The sequence below is a fragment of the Falco rusticolus genome, chromosome 6, assembly GCF_015220075.1.
Source record: "Falco rusticolus isolate bFalRus1 chromosome 6, bFalRus1.pri, whole genome shotgun sequence".
NCBI classification, from domain to species: domain Eukaryota; kingdom Metazoa; phylum Chordata; class Aves; order Falconiformes; family Falconidae; genus Falco; species Falco rusticolus.
The window spans coordinates 55,314,819-55,335,228 of NC_051192.1; positions in this window are offsets into that span (position 1 = coordinate 55,314,819).

The following is a 20,410-nucleotide window of genomic DNA, read 5'->3' on the forward strand; positions in this document are numbered from 1 at the left end:
CTGGGCTGAAACAGATCTCATGTTATTTCTGACACCTTGTAGTGAAAACCACGTAAAATCATAATTATGTTTTAAGGCCACACAAGGCATCACTGAGGCCCTGAGATGGTCCAGGGACAAGTGATGTGGAGTTTTGCCATAATGCCAGTCTGCTCAAGAGTAAGTCAGTCCTAAGCATTGTAACAGTGAGTCACTTTAGCACTGTCCTGTCACTCTATAGCTACATCTACCCATTGGCTACTTCTATAATAATAAGCAAAACAGCTGAAGGACCACTCTGATTGTAATAATAAAGCATAACTCACATCTGCAAAGCTAAAGCCCACTTATAAAATTTTTTTGACAGTTTTGGGTAGCCAAGAATATGTTAGAATCCCCTTACAGCAGTACTTACAATCTCACTATATGGATAATTGGATGATTGTGGGGTAGTCCCTCAGCCTAGGCACTTTTATGTTTTGGTAGCACAGATGTAGCCACTGAAGCCAATGTGTGTCAACAGAGGGGCTATTCATATACATAGAGCTATGCCAGCAATGTTTTTTTTCGCCTCTGGGAGTAATATGTTTGAGAAAATTAAGAAAGACTGAAATTTGCTGAAGAAAAAAAGGGATTCAGTGGAAATCGGATACTATAATATTTGATTAATAAAATGTGCAAGGCAATATTTTCTGGCTCTGAAGCCTAGTGACACAGCACAACTTCAACTGCACAATAAAATATCCTTATCCTCACAAACACCGCTGGAATAGTCCTATCCATGCCACACTTAGAACTTGCCCCAGTGTTGAATGGGAGTCTGCTGGTTCATCCCATCAAAAACTGGGTCAGGGTGGCCTAACAATTTATCAGGTGAACAGTCAGGTACTGTTGCATGGGCCTTATCCCTCACCCTATTTATGTGACTATTACAGGTATACTTTTAGGGGGTTAGGGATCTTGGTGCTGGTCAGATAAAAAAAAAAAAGATGATTTCCAGAAATATAATCTAAAGATTATTTTTTTAAATGCTAAGATTATGTTCATATTTGAAGAGAAATACAAAATAAGTCTGTGAGTATATGTGTGTTTCTTACTGGTGCAATATGTAGACTCATTGTTCATCTACTTTCCTGTATCATAACCAGCAGAGGGTAGATGAGGTATTTCAGAAAAAAACGTGAAAGGTCTTTCAGAAAAATGCTACCAAACCTTGGATGGGGTGAATATATCTGAATCCTGGTCTTACAAGTAGTTTTGTCAGTTCAGAAAGTGTGCCCTGTTATTGCTGACTTTGCTGTTCATTGACAGTTATCTGTGCATATTTAAAATTTCTGTTTTAATTCTGCTAACCTCTTAGCCTCCTCTGGCAAGAGGATGTACTTAGTCCTGATCAATAACAGGTTAATTTGCTTTGTAGTTGGTTTTGTGTGGTTTTTTTTTTTTAAATGTGAAACATTGTGACCTGCTCAGATTGTCTACAAAAAGTAACACAGTAACTTCCTGATGAAGGCAAAACCTTCTTTGCCACCTGTTAAAGTATTACGCATCATTCTGAAAGTTGGTATTGGGCACAGTATTGAACAGCAGCCATAGCTGCCTCATGGAGGAAATCTCCAGGCAGTGAGGTTCTCATTGACCATAACTCATGATCTAACCTTCTGTAGATGGAATATTTACTCTAGCATTTTAATTCCAATTAGAAGTGTGCTCACCACACTTTGGTTCTCACAAAGGAAATAAGAAATGGGTTATTTGAAAAAGGAATGGGCTTCAGATTAAGGAGAATACAGTCCACAGGCAGACTATTTTTGAGGCCAGTTCTTTTTAATATCTTTATCGATGACCTGGATGAGAGGATCAAGTGCACCCTCTGTAAGTTTGCAGACGACACCAAGTTGTTGGGGAGTGTTGATCCGCTGGAGGGCAGGCAGGCTCTGCAGGGGGATCTGGACAGTCTGGACCAATGGGCCAAGGCCAGTTGTATGAGGTTCCACAAGGCTCAGTGCTGGGTCATGCCCCTGGGTCACACCAGCCCCACACAACACTACAGGCTGGGGCAGAGTGGCTGGAAAGCTGCCTGGTGGGAAAGGGCCTGGGGGTGCTGGGTGACAGCTGGCTGAACATGAGCCAGCAATGTGCCCAGGTGGCCAAGAAGGCCAACAGCACCCTGGCTTTTGTCAGAAACAGTGTGGCCAGCAGGACCACACCAGTGGTAGTCCCCCTGTACTCAGAACTGGTGAGGCTGCATGTGGAATCCTGTGTTCAGTTTTGGGCCCCTTGCTGCAAGAGGGATATTGAGGTGCCAGATTGTGTCCAGAGAAGGACAACAAAGCTGCTGAAGGGTCTAGGAGAAAAAGTCTTATGAGGAACAACTGATGGAACTGGGGTTGTATAGTCTGGAGAAGAGGAGACACAGAGGGGACCTTATTGCTCTCTACAACTACCTGAAAGGAGGCTGTAGGCAGGTGGGTGTCAGTCTCTTTTCCCAGCTAACCAATGATGGGACAACAGGAAATTGCCTCAAGTTACACCAGGCGAGGTTTAGCTGGTATATTAGGAAATTTTTTCACAGCAAGGGTGTTCAAGCATTGGAACAGGCTGCCCAGGAGGCGGTAGAATCACCTGGAGGTGATTTAAACACCTATAGGCAGTGCTTAGGGACATGTTTTAGTGATGAATTTGGCAGTCCTGGGTTAACTTGATGATCTCAAAGGTCTTTTTCAACCTAAACAATTCTATGATTCTACAGCCAGTCCAAATAAAACTCCCTGAAACCCTGTGCACAGTGTGGATGTAGGTCCTCACACTTGACAAGCCCATGCTTGTTTGTGCTGCATTGATTATGTAGGCATAGTCATAACAGGATTGGAAAATCTCTGGCAAAAAAAAAAAAAAAAAAAAGGTTTTATCTGGGAATGACATGAAAAAGTCCACAATGAGTTCAATTTAATAGCAGTTATTTTAGAAATTAAGCAAAAGTAGCTTGCCTGACAGGCATCTTGTAAATGTCCCAGGTTTCTTGAAAACTCATATATGTGGATACCAGTTGGTTTTGCTGAAAAGACAAGACTATGAAGCTTCGTGTCACTGAGGCAGCCAAGCAGGGAGATTGCTTCTAATCCAGAAATCCCAGGGCTTTCAGAAAATGTGCCCAGGTTCAGCCTCTCAGAGTGGATTGTCATTGTATTAAGAACCTTTGGACTACTCCTGTCAGTGAGAATTTTTGGGATTTGTTCTGAATCAAAACTAAACTAAGTTTTGAATATCAAAACCTGATGATATGATTAAATCCTCTGTGAAGAAGAACTGCCTTTCCCCTAGCAATTCTGATTATAAAATTGTGAATATGAATAATGATTTTAATTCAGGTCAGAGATAGTTGCATTAGTAGAGCTGTGCAAAGATTAATACTCCATCTACAGTAAGTTCTACTTGTGCTTCAGTTTCACAAGCGTGATACTCACATACTAAATTTTAAAGATTCCCACTCCTCCAAAACAGGATAAAAATATCTGATAGTCAATTTAAGATATTCATTTCACATCTCACAAACACATGACCTCTGCAAAGCCCTTTGTTTCAGCTGAAAGGTGCTTCTATTTGCTCTACCTCACGTTGAAGCTGGTTGCCTCTCCAAAGGGTCTGATCCCTGTAGATTATAAAAAGAATAGATTTGAAAGACGCTTACAATTCATTTAATTTCAATTCCTTTACTTTCTTTCATCCAATATTCTAGATAAACAAACAAATGAGGTAATCATTTCAGTGACTATATAATTTTCATTTTCTGCTCAGTACGCACAAAAGCCAAAGCCATTTTTCTTTAACACCATTTTTTTTCCTCATAAATTGTAAAGTAGAAAGATCTGCTCATGTCTTTTTTAAGTTCTGCATCTATTACATACAAACTTGGCTGCTTTAAGGGACATAATGAAAGTATATTGTTTTCTAAATATATCCTCAGAAAAAAAGAAAAAAAAAAACACAACAAAAAAAAAAAGAAAACAAAAAAATCCACCAAAATATCCTGATCCAATTAATTCTCATCTTTGGAACATTTAATTCTGGAGCCAGAACAGTTTTCTGTTCTTTTCTGCAAATTTTCTGTCAATGGAATATAAAATTTGTGTCAACCACATTCAACCATATGTTAGATTTTGACAACACAGATTTCTGGGAGAACTTTGGGTTCCCTGTAACACCCCTAATGGTTCAGGGTCCTTTCTAACGGCTTTTGTGAGCCTATAAAAAACAACCCCGATAAATCAGTAGGCTGATTGGATGATTCTAATGCCATGTTACAATACTGATGCCATCTGTGTTATGAAATTTTTCAGACACTCCAATCATTAACACAGCTCCACTATGGGAGGGGTTTAAGCAAGCAGGAGGAAAGAAACAACACCTGCCTCAGAGAGCTGATAAATCTTCCTGTCTCCTTCCCACACATGCACTCTGATGTGGATTAAAATGTGTTTCTCTGACTCTCAAAGATAGTAATGATTAATGACTGCAAATAACAGGCACATTGTTTGCCACACACTTTAGACTTCTAAAATGTGGATTAAATTTCCTGTTTTTTCACAATTATCAATCAGGGGGGTGGTGGTGGGAGAACAAATAACCCCTCCCTGTTTACTCTTATTTGGTATTTAGTTAGATTTAGAGGGTTAAATCTATTCAGTTTTAAAAGAAGAAGAAAAGAGAGGATTTGATTGTTCATGACATTTTGTTCAGAATCAATCATTGTCAGCTCAGGTCAGACTGATTTACTATGAGCCTGCCATAGAAAAGATTTGCCACAAATGGCAAGGCTCTGAGCTGTTTCCACCGCACTGAACATAATGATGGATTTATCGTTGCAATCAAGATGGTAAAACAGCATGGTCCCCAGAGTCGTGCACCAGGCAAATTGATCACAACAGCCCTGAAGTTATATAAGGGCTTTGTTTATCTGGTCTCAGTCTGCAAGAGTAGTAATCCAACTTAAGATAAGACACTCTGATCTTTACAGAAGTTTGGACAGGTTTTATCTCCTAAACCAGTATACAGCAGAATTGTCCCTGTTGAGGAGCAAAACAACTAGCCATTAAATATATACATATATATTTTTAAAATAAAAAGTGATCTGAGAGAAACAGAAATAATAAATACTCTTATTATTGATATTCTAATATGATAGTATTGCCATAATCTGTAATTGAGTTAATATACTGTAATAATTCAGTGAGAAAGTGAATAATATAGGAGCAAGAACATTTGTTTTAATACGTTACCTTTCCATTACAGTCATTCTTTCTTAATTCAGTGAAGAAATGTCAAAGTTAAACTCTCAGGTCCCAATAAATTATAAAGCTAGAGGGATATATTAACCCCTCTGCAATAACACAATGGCAAACTGGGCTTTTACCTATGCAGAAAAATAAAGTCAGCCTGTGGCTTGTGTTTCTGGAATCATATTTCAAAGGGGAGAAAATAGTATTTCTTCTCTTTGATAGCGAGCAAGCTTTGGAGAGAGGAAGGGATACTGTGGACAAAGGAGAGGAACCACCGAAAACTACTAATGGGGCATCACCTGGGAAGGCTCTAGCTTGTGACTCAGCCCTGCAGACTACTGCTCATTTTCCTGAAATTCCTGGACCTATACATAAAAAACTTGAAATAGAACCTGAGAAAGAGATCTCTCCAGTGGGATGAGTCTGAAGACCAGAGTGCCGTTATTTGGTGGGGTCATCCAGGAATACTGAACTTTCCACAGCCTGGCCTTTTCACATCTGTGTACAAAACCTTATAATCATTCCTCAGTCACATGACAGAGACTTCAGAAACTAATTTTGACCTGCAGTCAGCCAAGGAACACAACTGGCCTTTTAGTTTCACATAAAATACAGCTAGGTGTTCTTTGTCATTGGGCTGGACATAGAAAATAAAAATTGAGTGGAAAAGTCAGAATTTAGCATATCTGTAAAATAATGAAGAATTTGGGAGCATTCTATAGATTCTAAAAACAGAATTAAGATACAGTTGATCCTCAGAAATAGCTATGAAGGAATGTAATATGCTCCCACATTGAAAATTCCTTAAATTACATTATAAATTCTCAGGAGCAGGGAATGTATTTGTATGTTTATTTGACAGTATCCATAACGATATGAACTAATGAACATAGATTAGTATCTCTATCTTAATTTTGAATTTAAAATAAGTTGATTAAATAGTTTCCTATTTTGAAGCATGGGTGTATCTTTATAATGCTTGATTGTGTAACTGGTAAAAAGTTCTGTTGCACTTTATTGATTCACTTTGGGCTTGAATATAATCTAAGCTATAATTCATGGGCAGTAAGGATTATAAAATGGCTATACAGATTTGAAAATAGAATAGCAGACCACCTAGAAAATAAAAAAGTTTAATTCAGAGACCTACTGGATTCTTCAGGGATTCGTTTTGTGCACTGAAAGAGAGGCGTTGTTCTCTCTTTTCACCTAACTATTCTTTTCAAGGCACTCACACACAGACATTGGCAGCATTGTTTGACACAAAATGCATTCAGGCAAATTTACTGTCAACCTAGCCTTCAAGGTATACAGATACACATATACAGGAATATATAAAGTGGAAGTAAAGTAGACCTGTTTTGGTATTTTGATAATTTTTTTATTGTGCAAAAGCAGAAGTTTAACAAAACAAAACAAAAATGTAAAAAAGTAATGTTTTTTAAAAAACCTTTCCCATTAGTAAGATGAAATAAAATATTAGGAGCCCATCTTTTCATAAGAATAGTTTTCTTTTGGAGGTTCTCCTCATGCTTTAATGAAAAATGCAAAAAATTCCTTTTCAAATTTAAAATCTCTACATTTTCCAGAAAGCTGAATTCCACCTTTTTCCCAAAAGCCTATTAAATAGAACATGTTCCTTATTCACAGTGAAGCCAACCTGGGTTGAGCCCATTTGTGAAGATTTAAATACCTTCTAAAGGCCTGTTTCTTTCCAAGACAGATGGACTTAGCTCTGTGAATTCAAAGTGTTTCTACCCTCAGATGGTCTCCCACATCAACAGGAACTGGCAGCCCCCTGCCATTGACCTTGTGACAGCAGAGGGTGGCTGAAACAAATACATGGCCAGCCGTAAACCTCCTCAGCTATGGTTCCCCCACAGGGCTGGTTCTTCACAGTTCTGTTTAGATTGCATTATCTGATTTTGTAGTAATGCTGATCTTTCACAATGGTAACTTTCAGAAAAGAGTACTGGGGTAGTGAAAATACCCCAACCACAACAACCATTTCTGCAGTGAGCCTGATAGCAAAGGGTAACACCAGATATGCTGATTTAGGTATGTATAGGTCACCAGTCAAAATTAACAGAAAAGTTACACAAAGCTGTCATTCAGAAAGGCATCTCTTTGTTCTTTTGTACTATTTTAATTAGTGGCATTAAAGATACTAATAAAACTGATTCCTACATTGACTCCAGTCTTTCTGGAAGGCCACCTGACTCTGTCTCTGGCCTGAGTTGAAAGGTGGTGGAACAGATCTCACACCTGATTCACAGAAAATATGATAGACAAAGTCCCTCAATTTCATTTATTGGACGCATATTTGTGGAATCAATCATGTGAGGGCCTTGGAATTATTCTTTAAAAGTTAGACACAAATTATTTCAGAATTCATTATCAGCCTCAGTTTCTCTGTGACAGTGTCCTGGAAAATTTGATTAACAGTGCACATTAAGAAAGAAAAGAAAGAAAAGAAAGAAAAGAAAGAAAAGAAAGAGAGAGAGAAAGAGAGAGAGAAAGAGAGAGAGGAAGAGAAAGAGGAAGAGAGAGAAGAAGAGAGAGAGGAAGAGAGAGAGGAAGAGAGAGAGGAAGAGAGAAAGAGAGAGAGAAAGAGAGAGAGAAAGAAAGAGAGAGAGAAAGAGAGAGAAAGAGAAAGAGAGAGAGAAAGAGAGAAAGAAAGAAAGAAAGAGAGAGAGAAAGAGAGAGAGAAAGAGAGAGAAAGAGAGAGAGAAAGAAAGAAGGAAAGAAAGAAAGAGAGAAAGAAGGAAAGAAAGAAAGAAGGAAAGAAAGAGAGAAAGAAGGAAAGAAAGAAAGAAAGAAAGAAAGAAAGAAAGAAAGAAAGAAAGAAAGAAAGAAAGAAAGAAAGAAAGAAAGAAAGAAAGAAAGAAAGAAAGAAAGAAAGAAAGAAAGAAAGAAAGAAAGAAAAGAAAGAAAGAAAGAAAGAGAGAAAGAAAGACAAAAAAAACCATTCTGGATGAACACCTAACCCTTCACCTGCAAACAGACAACTCAAACAGCTCAGTTTTCATCATCCTCCTATAAAATCAGGTGAGATTTGATGTATTAGATTAGGATGCAAGGATCCAAAAGAAAGAAGAAAAAAAATCACGTTCCTGAGATCCTAGTGTAAATCAGCTGCTTCCCTCAGGCATCATACCATTTTTGAGTTAGTAAAATCACTGACATAGATTGTGTCCTGGACCATTTGTCTCACTTGTTTTGGCAAGACTTGTCTAACACACAGAGGAAAGCAAGGTTGGCTTCAGGTGTAGAAAGGCAAGAATGTGGTCACCAGAAGGGGGCTACCCTGAAGTTTGCTGGGACAGCTAAAACTAATGCTTTTTCCAGCCCTGTTTCCCCAGAGTGCTGTCTTAGCTGAGCAGATCAAGCATACAACCATTATACTATATTTCTGCTTTTTTTATCAAGCATAGCTGTTACTTTGAAGCTTCTTTTGTCCCCTACCTATTTCTCTTTCCTTTTCTTGTCTCTCCTTCTTTCTTTGGAGGTTAATGGGATGTAGCTCATCAGTGATCTCAGGTCAAACTGTTTGGCCATCCCTATCTAGAAGTCATCTAATGAGTGAACTAGTTCTTGATGCTGGCAACCATAGGTCAATCTGATTTTGTATTAACTCGAAGAAGGTCAAATGGTCTCTAAATTTGATAAATATCCCATTTCTTGAACTGCTGATGGAGAGCACAGACAAGGTGAAAGTTAATACAATTCTGGACTTGTACAGCCACACAAATAGGTATTACAGCTTAATTTCCACAGGACATAACTTAGACTCTGCTTGTGCTCAAGAACCTAATTCCTATGTATCCCAATTAAATTAGAACTAATAATGGCAAACACTGTATTTGATAAATTTAGCCTCTTGGTATGTAAACAGTCTCTGAACAGCCTGATATTTTTAAGCTGCATCTCTCATAATCTTCCTCAGAAATTATTATCTCAAATTTTGGTTAGTGCTTTTTTTTTTTCCTTGACAGATTAATCATTTAAAAAATGAAATTAAAGAATTTTTATTTGAATCTAATAAGCTAGACAAGTCTCATGACGTGGTTTCTCTTTATAAGACTGGACAAGCACGCACACATTTCTGGCATGAATATGGACATATGAATACAAAGTGAAGTTTTTTGCTTATGTCCTTCTGACCTGCTTTATCTATATTTACAGCAGAGAATGGCTTAAGATATGTCATAGGAATATCAGAATTGGGAACAAAAAAATCACTGAAAAATGTAGAGAAAAAAATAAGGCTCTGGATCATCAAAAGACTTAGGAGAACATTGACAGGGAAAAAAAACAACTAAAACAAGGAAGGAAAAAGAATAAAGACAAAGTACTGTGACAGTAGAGTATCCTGAGGTCTGGATCTCAGCTGAAAAATGGGGAGTATGTAACTTCCTATCTTTTACTGTTAGAGCCATCTCACTGAAGTTGTGGTACCTCCCTAGTTGTCATCTCAGTCTCTTCAAAGTCTTCCTGTGAAGATTTTACATCTGTTTTCTGCAAATGTGCTGCTAGAATAATGCTGCAGCACGAAGGCTGGGCTAAAGTGACCAGAAAACTTTGAATGCAGCAACACTCAACGTATTTACAGATTTTGGAGGAACGTTTGTAAAGATTTCAGTTTTAATTTTCAGCTATGTCTACATTCAGGTTGCAATCCTGTTCAAAAGGGGGCTTTTTTCCATCAGATGCAAATAAGGGAAAAATTGCAGGTTTAGCTCAAAATTTTTGTAACTCACAGGTACTATCTGTGAAGTGTCTGAAGGCTGCTGTCAGGACAGAACTTTCCATAGAAGCATTAAGGCTCCTTCGCAAATGAAACGTCCAGGTTGTGAGACATGGAGTTTAGTCTGCCAAAGATAAGAGAAAGCCAGAAATATTTTGAAAGTGTATTGCTAACACATAAGTTTGTTGATTATGACCTAGTGATACTATATGTTCATTACTAGTATTTCATTTATATATGCCTGTTAATTTGGCCATTTTTAATAATCAGTTTTTAAAATTAATAATAGCATTTTCATTTTAATGTAACACTCACGCATATAGAAATGCCACTTAGAGTGAGAGTTAATAAGTATGGGGGAATTCTAAAGCCACAGCTACAGAATTTCAACTAGCTGGTAACAGTAGGCTTTGAAAAGCATGAAACTGGATGAAATCAGAAACGTGATTATTGTTACTATTATGACTATCATATATATATGCCCTGTGGCATAAAAATATATGTTGCTAACAAAGGACTTGTAGAAAATAACAGAAATGATATGATTATGCCAAGTGAAGGTTTTGATTAGAAGGGTACTTAGTGATCAATGTCTGCTTTTCTTTTTGCTGAAAGTTAAATTGGCATAAAATGGTTAAATATGCGATTTCCATGAAAACACCAGAATACTTTGTTATTTCATATCCTGCTGGTGATGGTTCTTAAAAGGGTCCTGAGGGCAGGTGGTTCTGAATTCCAATGTCCTACTTTACCTGTGTCCACCAACTGAACATGGTGACCCATGAGGAATTACAATAACAAAAAACTGTAAGAGAGCCATAATGTATCATGGGTGAGATATGTTCTACGAGGAACACTAAAGGACTTTGATTGAAAATGAGAAAAGGATACACTAGTAGATCACCTCCCATGAAACAACATGGTGGTAGCAAAATAGTACCTACTGTGGGTAGAATAGAAATTTTTTGAACCGTTCTTATGAAACCCAAAATATTCCACTGAATTTTCTTTTAAAAAAAAATACATATATGTATATATATTCAGTTCCTCACATTTACTTGCATGAATTTTGATGAAAGTGCATGCTCAAGTTCTATGTGTTGAATGCTATTTCCAGCATGAAATGGCATGCATTTTGCCAAGCATGTATTCTGAAGAAAATGGATAGAATTTGTAATTTAAGAAGAAAATACATGCAACAATGCAAGTTAGGAATCTTTTCAACCTACTGTTCTCTGCTTATCTGAACTTTTCTGCTCTCAGCTGTTCCCTGTATACAAAAGTAGTGGGGCTGCATTCTCAGGAGACTAGGTGCTTTATTGCCTGAAGGATTTAACTGAAAAATACCAGTTAGCCAATATTTTCCAGGTTGACAGGAAGGCAGACTATCTTCAGGAACATGGACATTTTGACAGTTGCTGAACAGATTGCCTAGTCCATAGAACTAATTTGTCTTCTGTGAGTATTAAATAGAGTAGAAAAAAGAATTCCCCACCACTCTCAAAAGGGCAAAATTACTAGCATGACGTTGAAATTCTCTTTCTGTTTCACAGCAAGTAAATCTTGGGGAAGTTTGAGCTGACTTGAGATTGACCTTGAAGCTCACAAGCTAGAACAATTGTGTAACCACAGTCAAACCTCGGGTTACAGTAAGAAGGACAGCAACAACCCCAGAAGTGTCTCGGAGCAAAAGGATAAGTTCAGGAGAGCACTGCTTCATGGGCAGTTCTATAGCTTTTCTGTCTTTCTTTTTGATTTAAAAAAAAAAAAAAAAAGAAAAAAGGCAAGCAAGAAGGAAAAGAAAAACCAGCCAAAAATGCATGCATCGACAAGAACACTTAGCAATAACTAATACTCAGCTTTATGATATTGATCATCCTTCCAGTTTCCCAGTGTGTAGCAGACAGTCTCAAGGCAACCATCACCAAACATGCACTACGATATATGCATGTGCGCTACATGAATGTAGCATGGTAGCAGATATTGTTTACTCAATACAGAAGTTAATTGTTCATAAGCATTTTAATGCACATATTTCATGGGAATTAACATGATATAAGCACATGTTTACGCTTACTTCTGTTCAACAAAACACTTTACATACACCTGTACCTCAAGCAAATTTTAAGCAAATTAAGCAGGATTTATGCAAATTGATATCACCAGAGTCCAGAACTACCAATCAAGCACCTGTAGTGAGGCAGTGTAATATACCCCAGATGGGACCTTGACCTAACAGGAATATATATCTTCTGATACGTGAGATATCTTGTTTAGCACTAGCTCTGATATCTCTGCATGAAACAATATTTTATGATGAAGATTTATCCTAAATCCTTCATTTGATCTGTCCCTTAAATACAATCGGAATCAAATTAACACTTTCCAAAATGATGAATTCCCAGGTCAAACCAAATATCCAGGTTCTTAATTTACATTCACTCACTGGAATTTGGTAAATCAAGGTGTGGTATACAACTATTGCATAAGTCCTGATCTCAGTTATTTTACAGAGAAAAAGTGGATTGCTGAATGTCTAATTATTAGTAATTGCTTCTAGAAAGGAAGAGGAAGGTTTTTCCTAGGATAAGTAATTATATTTTTAAAAAAGCAGATTACTTTGCACCTTGTTCTAAGCAACTTCCCCCCCCCCTCCCCACATCGCTGCTGGACTACATTGTCCTCATTGATTGCTATTGCTTAAGTTTGTGCTGTGTTGTAGACAATGCAGCACAGAATAGGCAGCCTTGAGAATGCCTTTTGTTGAGACTGTCAATGGTATGTTGAGTTAGTCTGTTAGTTATTACTCTGCAGTCTGCCTCTAGGAAAAACTTTCTTTATCATTAAAAGAATACATCTTACCTCAGGTCTGAGCTTTGCTGAGTTCCACCTTCTGTTATTGCTTTGTCTGCTCTATTAAAAGCCTTGTAGTATCACTGCTTTAGCCGTTTCTCAAATTTTGATGAGCTAAGATTCAAAAGAAGACATCTGGACTAATAATTGTTTTACAGAGTCATCCAGGCAGCCCTTGGTAATGTATGCAAAGTCAGGAACTTCATCAACAATCACATCATGGATGGCAATAAACTTTTTAGGCATTGACTTAACAATTAAATAGCATGAATCAACATGTTGAGTCTCTGTCAATCGGCAACATGTGCACTGAATAAGAGATGTCAGGCAAAGCTAATGGTGCTGACATTACATACTTCACAGTCTGCTCAGCATGTTACTCTCCCTGTTGCAGCTCTATTTCCCACCCACAGTTTTTAAAGAGCCGTGTGCTCCTTCCTGAAAGGGGATAGTTTCACCAAATTCTCATGACCTCATCAACTCACAGAATGGTACACAGGCTTTGAAGGATTTGTAGTTAGGACATTTTCTGTAGGTGTAAATGCCTATGCTGAATGGTTACTATAGCATCTGAGGCAGTTTTCCTCTCTTACGGTTTGGACAATTGCAAGCTAAGGTGAGTTATGTTTTGTGAAAATTTTAGGGTTTGGCTATGTTGGAGTGTTTTCTTGTCTTTTATCCCTGCCTATAAGAGACAAGAGCACAGAATTTTCCCTGTCTTCACAAGACAACATTTAGATTATGGTGCACCAAAATTTTACCATTTTTAGAGTTTTGTAAGTGAAGTCATTGGTTGTTCATGTTTCACTTTCACTCCATGAAAAACCAAAATGTAACAAAGATTTAAAATCGTTTCTTTAAAACCATATTCTTTTTTTCAGCCTAGGTTTACAGTTTTACGCAGTGTTCTGCTACTTGACTTAGAAAATAAATCTAAACAGTAGCTTGTAATTTTTGGGAACCACAAGGTGAAGCTACACTTAAATTAGCCTGTCATTTGAAAATTCAAGCCACAATAATGGTTTTATTCAAGATGCAGGGGGACAGGGGAAGATAGCTAAAGTTTCTGTGATATAGACTTCTGATTACCACTAGTTTTTCTGCCTGCTGCAATCACTTGCTTCATGGAGAAGGAAATATGAGATACTTCATTCTGAAATGCTTGTTGGATATTACAGAGCTTACTCAGTTGCAGATCTGCTCTTGAAAATCTCTGAAGGACAAATTTTAATACGTACACCTAAGATCTTTTTTTGTTGTTGTTGTTCTTTTATGCATCCTTCATAGCTGATGACATGGGTATTATTTAGATATTATTCATAGACATTACAGTTATCTTTAGGATTTTATTAAACACATATTAAGTAGTTTAGAGGAGATCTTGGAGGAAAATAAAAATTATTCTTATTTTAATTCTTTAGTAGTTAATCTGGTACACTTTTTTTAAAAAATAGAATAGCTGATGTGTAACTCAAAACCAAAACTGAAAATACGTTGTTTTTTTAAAGGCTCATTCATTTTCACATTTTCTCTTTAAATCAGCTGGTTTTATCTACCAGAGTTAGGAAGGAGCTACACTTTAGTCAGAGAGAGTATTTGAAAGATAATGGTATTAATTTCTTTGAAGATACCGGAATGAACAGACTCCACAAGGACCCAACATCCAGACTGCCTAAGAGCCTTCCCAGCACAACCTGCCTATGCAAATCTGTTGACACTAGCCACACGATGTGAATGATCAAATATCCAGGCAAGTTGCAGTTCATCTCAGGCAGAGAGGATGGATTTTGAATGTAGCTATTGATGAAGGACACTGGTTGAGTTTTTGTTCACCCTTTTAGTGTAATATTATCCCTTAATGTTGACAGGAACTTCACAGAGTTTGATGAAGGGGAAATGCAAAGTCCTTTGTCTGTGAATTAATAATCCCATACAGCAGGAAAGACTGGGAATTGCAACCTGGAAAGTGGTTTTGCAGAAAAGACCACATTGTCCTGGGGGACAAGAAGTTGACCATGAGCCAGCAGTGTGCTCCTGTGGCAAATGGGCTTATGGCTTAATGGGCTGTGTTAGGGTGAGCATCACCAGCAGGTCAAAGGAGGTGATCCTTCTTCTCAGCACTGGTGAGGCAGTATCTAGTCCTATTTCTATTTCTGGGCTCCTTGGTACAAGAGAGAGGTGGACATACTGGACAAGGTCCAGAGCAGGACCATGAAAACAATTAAGGGACCAGATCATCAGACATGCAAGGAATCCCTGAGAGGGCTGCACCTGTAAGCATGGAACAGAGAAGTCTGAGAGGGATCTTATCATTGTGTGTAAACACCTGATGAGGGAAGTAAGATGGAGCAAGATTTTTCTCAGTGGTGCTTAAATGAAAGATGAGAAGCAAAGGGCACAAAATTGTATACAGAATCTTTGCATAAACATAAGAAAAAAATTGGTTTTACTGTGCAGCTGGTTAAACAAAGCAATGGGTTCCTCAGGAGATGTTGCAGAGTGTCATCCTTGGAGATACTCAAAACCCAAGTTGCCATGTCTTCAGTGTGTGTATCTTCTTACTGGGAATACATGTTCTGCCACTGTGTGTGGGAGCTGGGAAGAGTAGCAGCCACATCTTCCAGAAAAAGGAAGAACCTGCTAATTCCCACTCTACCAGATCTGGCTATCCTTAGAAGAAAATTCAGTTCGTCTCAGAGAAAAGTGACTGTGTTGGGCCTAATTCTATCAACTGAAGCTGAACTGATAACTCTTGGTTAAAACAATCTTCTGAAAGCCTAATAAACATTTGCTCTAGTTTTTGTAGTTGTACAAGTTGTATAAACTTAATATGACTGATAAGTAACCACTTTTTAGACTAATGAACAGGACTTCTGCAATCTCTCAAAGGACTGATGTGAGCCTACACACCATATTTAGCATGTGACAAGATTAATATCTCCAAACAATGCATGATGCTGTAAATCATTGAAAGATATCTTTTATTTAGCATGTAAGTAAACTGAACAATGAAAAACATAGTGGAGGAGGACATGAGAGGCAATAGGAGACTAAATGGTAAAATGTACAGAATGATGGCGAGCCATGTCTTCTATTCTTTGGATTCCAGGTGTTGGACAGCTGTGTTGTATTTATTTCAAAGGATGATAACACCTTCTGTTTTTCACACTGTTTTGAATAAAGAAAACTGGATGATAAATCTAGTATAAGGTTGAACTCTACAACTGGCCCAGGCTTGAATGAGTCCAGTCTTGAAAGAGGAGGAATCAGGAAGAGCGTGAGTTTAGTATTCATACACTGAAGGAACAGAATATGATTCCAGACTGAAGACGTAACTATTGTTTTGGAGACATAGGAATAACTCATACCTAGAAAGCAATAGTATGTAAAATAGTTTTCAATCAGAGCATAGGCTGGAAGACCCTTGCTTAAAAGATTTACTTGCAGTAACAATGACATTTGTAAAAATGAAAAGCTCCTTATAGGTAATTCAAAAACAGAAAGGGAGGCTAAATTTATCAAATAGATTGTTTGCTGCAAATAGTTCTCCCAGCTCTTTCGTCTGGACCTAATTGGCTATCAATAATGCATGGAAATGCTGAGACACTTAGAGAATCATGTAACAGGTATTCCATTATGTAATTAAGGATCATTAATTATATTAATGACTTTTCTAATTCTTATATTGTTAACCGATGAGTATTGCTTTATGCCAGGGATATACTTTCAAATTTCCCTGAGCCAATGAAGAAGATACATCTTGCTTATCTAACTCCTGCAGGTAATTCACACAAAAGATTTCGTCTGAATAAATCTTCGGGAAGCTCAAACAAAAGCCAGATGACTAGATCACACCTCACTAGAGGATTAAGAAAAATAAAGATTGGCAAACCTAATATTTCTAGATAGTGACTAGAAAGCTTATATTGGCTCAAGGGGAAAAGATGTAACCATATATGTGTATGGGCAGAATACATATGAGAAACTGTAGAACTGTAGGACTGCAAATACGAAAATCACAGATTTTCAGCATCTGCCATGTGAAAATGCTGGGCACATGAGTTAAGTCTGTGAAAGGCTGACAAAACTTGTGCTGTTTGCTATATAAAAAAAGTACAATATTCCTTCAAGAATTTGTCGATATTGAGCCCTCCTCGTTTATGTCTCATAGAAACTTATGGGGAGATCTTCATATTCTAACTATATGATAAGAAAATCATAAACATTAGATCATTTTCTGTGAATATTCTAAAGGGTCTTGCTACCCCTTAGGTCTTTGTAGCCACCAGTAGCTGGCCAGTGCTATTGCACGGTTATGTAGACAAGGCTTTTCACGTAATGTAAAGGTGCTACATAGTATCACATTTATGTTAAAAGTTAAATTTTTTAGGAGTTTCTGATTAGTCCACCTGGCAAAAAGCTGATCAGCAACTGGGTTGGGGATGCTCAGGGTTGCCTGCTAGCACGTGGTTTCCATAGCAAGCTCTGGTACTCCTCATCTTGATGATGAAGGACAGAATGGCACGAAAGAAGTAAAAATTCAGAAGAGCTATCCATGGAAGTCAAGGGTGGTAATCAGAGTATGGCAGATCACTTTGTTGTGGTTTAAACTGAAAGAGTTGGGTTTTTTTCCATGGAGTTACACTGTTCAGCACAGGATATTTTAGTCTGATGGATTGAAAAGCAATTTCAGTTTAGTTAAAGGAAAAGCGAACACTGTTACTACCTCAAGGAAAATCCTTTGCATGCCCAAGCTAACTTGTATCTTTTCATCTTGTTGAAATGTGCAGCATAGATGTACATTATAGTCCTATATGTATTGGTCCTGTTGGTGTTGTCTGTACTTTTTTTCTGAGGAGCACTGGGTCTTGAGAAGCACGGACCACATAAATCATGGGATGGAACATGTCAGCCTGAGTGTTTGCAAGTAGTTGTCCAGAACTGGAATCCAAAGGTTCAGTCTTCTAGCTCTGCTAAGGAAGTCTTTAACTCAGGCATGGGTAAACAAATACCCTTTAAATAACATAAAGAACTTTTCATCTACTCATGCTCAAGTGACTTAGGAAGGAAGATAAATATCAGTATTTCTCTTTTACAGACTGAGAAGCAAAGACCAGTGAGCTGAAATGATTTGTCAAAGATCAGTGGGGCTGAGATGAAAGGAAAAAACATTGCTTCTAAATCCCATCTCCACAGTATCAAATTTGCAGCTTTGCAATTCTTTTTTACCCAATATCATAAGGTTTGTATAGCTATTTTCATATATACATAATGTTAAATCAACAGTTGTGCACAGTGTTCACCAATAATATTTCAAACAGCATTTCTTCCCCTAATGATTATGTTATAGTTGGTGAATGGTGTTTATGATATAGATGGTGATCTTAGGATTTTTTTTTTAAGTAATTCTATCATCTTTTTCAGCAGTTACCCTGTGTTTTTTGTGTATTATGTCTTATATATTCTTAGTGACTGAACTCACGATCCTTTTGTCTGAGACGGGAGATTTCATTAACCTTATGTTCTGCTAGTATAACTGCTTTGTGAGCTGGGGGTTTTGGTTTTGGGTTTCTTTTTTTAAGGTTTCAATATGGTGTTTAAAAGCAATATCCATATTCCAGAGTTATTTTGCATTGTTTACAGCTCCTGTGTAATTTATTACTGAGTGAATCACCATGAGTTAGATGTTATCTCTGTAAATTACACTTTTTGTGGGAATTTCTCAGATATTACAGAACTTTCTGAAGCTTATAATCCTGGAAGTGGGCAAAACATGAGCAAATTTTGTCATATTTCAGAAAAGTGTTTAAATATATTCTTAGTATTATGGACATGCTTAGATCCCCTTGGCTGTACCCTTACATGTGTCTGTGTTACACATTTGTCATTATTTGGCTCTAACAGCGGTATTTTTACAGGGGACCTTGTTGCTGATTTTTATATGTGAATCAAATATCTAACTCTCACGGTCCATCTAAAAAGAAATCCCCCAGCCTAAACTTTCTGTGATTCTCTAAAACTTTTCTAATAAAAAAAATCTTAAATTTATTGAAAAGTATTCATCATAAAGTGATTTAGTTGGTCCTCTTTGAAAAATACTTCTGAAAGTACAGTTATGGACTTTTGTAAATCAAGTCTAAGAAGGCTTTTACATATCACATACTACTGTGAGTCTTGTAACTCCTTTTTTTCTTTTCATTTCCTAGACGTTGAGGAGCAGGGAAGAGTAAAAGACAAGTGTGCATTTCCTACCATCAGGAATCTGTTCATGGTTCTCTTAGAAATTAAAAATGTTTCTTCCTCTCACTTAAGTAAATATCTATGACTTTACTAAATAATCACAACAGTATGTTTTCCATGTATTGCAAGTGAAAGCAAGCTTACATGAATGCTTCTGTATTTTCACCAATGCAGATCACAGTAGGTTTCCCCAATTCAGGTGAAAAAAAAAAATCTTTAAAACATTTTTTACACTGGAACCATTTTCATTGTGATCTGTTTTGTTTTCTTTAACATTCTTGTTAGCTTGCAAAATATTTTTAGGTCCTCTGAGAGCAGTGTCATCTTGTGTACATTATCCAGGTAAACTGTATCTGAAGATGTTAACAATATTCTGGTAACAGTGTGAGTTCCCACCCCAGGGGAGCAGGATAAGGCAAGTCTCATTTGGACAATGTTGTCCTGGATAAGAAAGTTGAAGATGCTGCAAGTAAAGGAAGAACTCTAATTCTGAACCTGGGTGACAGTCAGACTCTGTGGGGGTAGGATGCAATGAGCAGGCAAGCCTTTTGTTTACTATTTCCCTGTTGAAAGCAAGATCTCCAGCAGTTACCTACAGCTTTTGGTGCCACTAACCCTTTGAGCTTGGAAAGCTTGAAGAATAAGAGAGATTTTAACAGCTGCTCTTTCCAAATGGACTTTACTGGGTTTATTTCTAATGCAGCTGAAGGCAGAAGCATTCTGTCACTCGTTACTCTCAAAAAAGACAAGACATCCTGAACTGGCATGATCTGATTTTTCCTGAGTTTCATTATCACCAAATCTTTGATACCAGAAAACAAGTAAGCCTTCAGAAAGGAGTGGAAAGATATAGATTGGTATATAAGAGTCCTCTTAAAGCAGGGGCCAAAGATCAGAAATGTTTTGCAGGCTTGGGATATAAGTGCTCATAAAAAGTGGCAGCAGCTTTTGATGAAATTACTGAAAGTTGGTGCACAGATGAACAAGAAAACAGATTTTCCCTTAATGATGTCCCCAGATTCTTAAATTAAGCCTGGCAGGTAACAAGATCCTTCCTGGATTTCAAAAGATACCTTACATCCAGGTGCTGAAACACTAAAGCCCTGGAAACAAGAGCTTAAAAATTCAACATAAAAAAAAAAAAAAAAAAAAAGGGCAAAAAAAAAAGCGCCTGTAATTCCTCCACAATATCTCACTCTCAAATACAGCACAGGAGCATGCGTCTAATGCAGAGCCCGGTTTCTCATGTCTAGCTCAGAGTGCTTGCAAAGGCACAATGTAAGCATGTTACAATTTGGAACTAGTCACATAA